This window comes from Tursiops truncatus, chromosome 3, assembly GCF_011762595.2.
Source record: "Tursiops truncatus isolate mTurTru1 chromosome 3, mTurTru1.mat.Y, whole genome shotgun sequence".
Lineage (NCBI taxonomy): Eukaryota > Metazoa > Chordata > Mammalia > Artiodactyla > Delphinidae > Tursiops > Tursiops truncatus.
The window spans coordinates 124,698,054-124,702,813 of NC_047036.1; the positions used below are offsets into that span (position 1 = coordinate 124,698,054).

The 4,760-nt window shown below is 46.9% G+C and overlaps 1 long non-coding RNA gene across 1 annotated transcript; it reads right to left on the reverse strand.

The window, feature by feature from the left end:
* Nucleotides 1–568: 568 nt before the first annotated feature.
* On the reverse strand, nucleotides 569–3,805 carry LOC141278221 (uncharacterized). Its single transcript, XR_012330567.1, has 3 exons — nucleotides 3,750–3,805; nucleotides 1,777–1,911; nucleotides 569–700 (listed from the first exon to the last, which is right to left on the reverse strand). It is a non-coding gene; the product is annotated as an uncharacterized lncRNA (long non-coding RNA).
* Nucleotides 3,806–4,760: the final 955 nt, after the last annotated feature.

A 4,760-nucleotide genomic window follows, 5' to 3' on the forward strand; every position in this document is an offset into this window, starting at 1 on the left:
AATCTATAGAAGAAGTAACAGAAAGCAGAGCAGTTATTGCCTCTCACTGCAGGTGGAAGTGGGGATTGGCTGCAAAGGAATACAAGGGAACTTTCTAAGGTGATGAAATTGTTTTATATCTTAACTGGGGTGGTGATCTAATAAGTATCACCACTGGTCAAAATTCATCAAACTGTACACTGAAAATAAGTGCACTTTACGGTATGGAACTTAATTTTCAGTAAAGTTGATTTTAAAGTGTTTTTTTTTTGGTTTGTTTGTTTTTTTTTTAGTTACCATGCTAAACAGGAAAAAAGAAATGCTTTGGAGAAAGAAGGCAAATAGTGATTTGAAATGGAAATCCCAGGGGCTTCCCTGGTGGTCCAGTGGTTAAGACTCCATGCTCCCAATTCAGGGGACCCAGGTTCAATCCCTGGTCAGGGAACTAGAGGCCGCATGACGCAACTAAAAGATCCCGCATGCTGCAACTAAACATCCCACGTGCCACAGCTAAGACCCAGCGTAGCCAAATAAATAAATAAACAAATAAATGAAATGGAAATCCCAAATTTAATGTTAAAAGGGCAGATGTTCTGAATTGCTGGTTTTTTGTTTTTTTTTTTTATTTGAAGAAAGCTGCTTCTTGCATGAAGACTCTTGACAGCCGTGCTCCAAGAAAAGAAGCAGTAAGGACTGTTTTCCAGAAAAAGCAACTCTGGGTCTGCCAGTGGGTAACAGGGAGCAAATGAGGGAATGCACAGAGGGGCCAGACTTACTTGTGCATGAGAATCCCCTAGGGCAGTGCTTCTCAAATCATCTATGGCAAAGGACCAGGTGTTTTTGTTGGGGCAGTGTCTTGTTTGTTTTGTAAAATAAAAAATCACATATACTAGAGGTCACAGCATGTAAGTCTCCAAACACTCCTCGGTGTATGTCTGGCCTGTGTGCAGATTGTTAGCAAACATGCACAGACTGGCCTGGATGCTCAGAGCACTACCCCGGGGCTTCCCAGAACTGCTTGGGGTACAATTTGGAAGAGACAGGCCCAGTGTCAGCAGAGAGGCAGGAGCCAAAGACAACTGGGTTGTGAATATGAAAGTGGCCTTGTTTGAACACAGTGGACGGTGAGGTCTGAGGAAATGTGCTTACAAAGATTTCAAAACAGGTGCATGAGGTCAACAAAACACTGTTTTGGAAAGATTCATCTGGCAGCACACACAGGACAGTAAGGAACAAAGAGGCTTGAATCACGGGATTGATGTAGACGTTGTTGCAACCAACCAGGTGGGACATGACTAGGATTTGAACCTTGGTGGCAGCTGTGGAACTGGACAGGAGGGAGTGTAGGCCAGAGGGCTAGGATCGACAGCGACTGGCAACAAAGTGGAGAGGGGCCTGGGGGGTGAAGGCAGGGTCAGAGCTGGTCCTTTGATACAGGAGGACGCAGGTATTCCAAGGAACGAAAAGGAAAGGGAGGAAATTCACCTCTGCAGCTTCCATTTGCTCTGGGGAATAGGAAGAAGTCTCCTGGATGTGCCAGGGCTCCCTGGGCCTGGCAGTCGCCTGAGAGCTGACTCTGCTTGCCTTGGCCTCTGGCCCAGCAATCCCTGACCCACTGCCGCCCACAGTGCCACCCACAGTGAGTGACAAAGGGAGATGGTCAGAGGGGGTGGGAGAGAGCTCGTGCCTTTGTGTGTGCCATTTTCCATGCCTGGCATGCCTGCTTTCTCCCACCCGTAGCTCCTCCTCACCTTCTAGGCCTGGCCCAGATGTCACCCCGGGGGCAGAATGACTCACCCTCAGTTATGCTGGGATGGCTCTCCAATTTGTTAGAGCAAAAAAGCCACATCCCAGGACAGCTGCTCACGTCGGGCTGCCCTGCCACATTGCAGCGTCACCGTAGGGGTCATATCCAACTTCAGCTTCACCAACCTGTAGCACAATGCCTAATGCAAGTGACCGCACGCAAGACACAACACAAACGGATGAGGGAGACACCGAAGGAAGGACCAAAACAGGCAGGGAGGTCATGGGAAATGGGCTCAACAAGCATGGAGGTGAGCGAGAGCCAGAGGTCACATGAGTTTTCTTTCCTCTGCCCTTGATAGATGTATGGCAACCATTATTTGAGACTTTAAACTCCCTCAACCCCAAATAATTTAGGGGCTCCTCTCTGAATGAAAAAACAACTGGCAGCCCAGTTAGTTTCAGGGTAGAAACTATACTCTGGATTTAGTCATCAGTACCCAGAGCGGTCTTAACTTTAAAGGCTGTAAGAAGCTGGGCTGAACTATGGAGAACAGTACGGAGGTTCCTTAAAAAACTAAAAATAGAACTACCATACGACCCAGCAATCCCACTACTGGATATACCCTGAGAAAACCATAATTCAAAAAGACTCATGTACCACAGTGTTCATTGCAGCTCTCTTTACAATAGCCAGGACATGGAAGCAACCTAAGTGTCCATCGACAGATGAATGGATAAAGAAGATGTGGCACATGTATACAATGGAATATTACTCAGCCATAAAAAGAAACGGAACTGAGTTATTTGTAGTGAGGTGGATGGACCTAGAGACTGTCATACAGAGTGAAGTAAGTCAGAAAGAGGAAAACAAATACTGTATGCTAACACATATATATATGGAATATAAAAAAAATGGTTCTGAAGAACCTAGGGGCAGGACAGGAATAAAAATGTAGAGAATGGACTTGAGGACATGGGGAGGGGGAAAGGTAAGCTGGAACGAAGTGAGAGAGTGGCATGGACATATATACACTACCAAATGTAAAATAGATAGCTACTGGGAAACAGCTGCATCGCACAGGGAGATCAGCTCACTGCTTTGTGACCACCTAGAGGGGTGAGATAGGGAGGGTGGAAGGGAGACGCAAGAGGGAGGAGATATGGGGATATATGTATATGTATAGCTGATTCACTTTGTTGTAAAGCAGAAACTAACACACCATTGTAAAGCAATTATACTCCAATAAAGATTAAAAAAAAAAAAAAAAGCTGGGCTGAGGGTGATCTGACCAGTAAACTGGGGAGTCACCACCTTCAGTCTGAGAACAAGGATCAAAAGAGAAGCTGGGTCACCCTTCAGCTCTACCGGCCCTGAAGTCACTAGTGTGACTACAAAAAGAGGTGGGATTATCACAGATCTGAAGATGGGAGCCCACTTTCAGTGTAGGGTTGCTCATGTCTCAGGGCGGGGAGTAGCCTGGGGTTTATGGTCTGGTCCTTTCTGATGGGTTGGTGCCCTGGTCATAGAGGATGTTACATGCTTTGAATATCACCCCTGACACAGCCCTTAGCAGAAGCAATCGTCCCAGGGATTTTCTGATCCAAAGAATCCAGGCTTCTACAGCACAGAGGAAAGGGATTGAGACCCCGGAGGGAAGATACTAGAACAATCAAGTAGGGGAATTTTCAGTTGGAAGCAGGGATTCCTGGATGGGAAACTTTCAGTAGTAAAGCCAGGGCAGTCATGGGCAAACTGAGACGGTTGGTCAGCCTAGTTAGAAGGCATCTAAGAGATCACTGCCTTACTCTCTTTCATAAAATGTAGTCCCAGAGAGGGCAAGTGACTCAGCCAAGTTCACGCAGAGGCCAATGGCAGGGCTGAGACAGGAGCCCAGGTCTCCAACTAGCTCTGCAGGCTTTTCCCTCAATGGTGTTTGCTTTCAGCATCCTTTTTCACTTAGATGACTACAGCCCCTTCCTTGGTACCACCCCAAGCAGAGGATTTTCCAACAGCTGATTACCTGCTAATTGTTAGACAGGAGGGATGTTGATGTGCCCCAGGAGCTCTTGGCTTGTTCTCTGGCAGCCTGCCTCCTTTGTCTAATTAAAGAAATGCTCTCATCCAAGCCTGGACCAGTGGATCTGCTTCTCTCTCTCCCCCTTGGGCCCCAAACTAGACACAAAGTCTCAAAAGGGATAAAATCCTCTTCCTGTGTCACCCTTAGGACAGCCATGGCAGAGGGCAGAGAGTAAATGCACACACGGGAAAACTCAGCAACCAACGGTGCAGGGCGTCTCCAACCACCTGCAGATGGCACCTTTGGTTTTCATCTCCTCTCATTCCTTGGAGGGCTGAGTGGTTAACTCAGCAAGTGATCCCCCTGCCCAACCCTCCTGGAATCAGTGGTCCGAGAGTGTGAGGCCCTGGCTGAGGCAGTCTGCAGGTGTGTGGCAGTGCATGCTTCCCAAGGACATAAAATCCAGTGATGGGCAGATAGCTGTACCACCACAGGCTTTCAAAACAAGCGTACAGAAAATGAGCTCCAGGCTGTCTGTTTACAAATGCTGTGCTTTCTTCTTCTCTCTTTTCATGCCTGAATCTGTTCAGGAATGTCACATTCCAGCCTTTCTGGGCTGACCACATGTCACAGTGGCAGCCATGGTAATGCTGCACAGTCTAGAATGTGGTACTTCTAAATGAGTCAGGCAGGAAAGCCAAGTGTAAACCTGCCTCATACTACTTCTTCATGTGACTCCAGGGCTTGGATCATTGGGTGGTGTATTTCAAGATTCTTGAAGACAACATGCAATTTGCTGTCCAGTTCAGTGAGTGACAAAAACAGAGAAGTATGACCACAATAATAATGAGTCAATTTTCATCACTGTTTAGTTTGTAAAATCCTTTCATAGCCATCGTCTGGATTGATGCTTACAATATCTTTGTGAGGAAAGTAAGGCTGATAAAGTTCAGAGAGTGGAAATGCCTCAGATCAGATGACTAGTAAGGGCCAGGCAGGCCTGACTTATTGGAG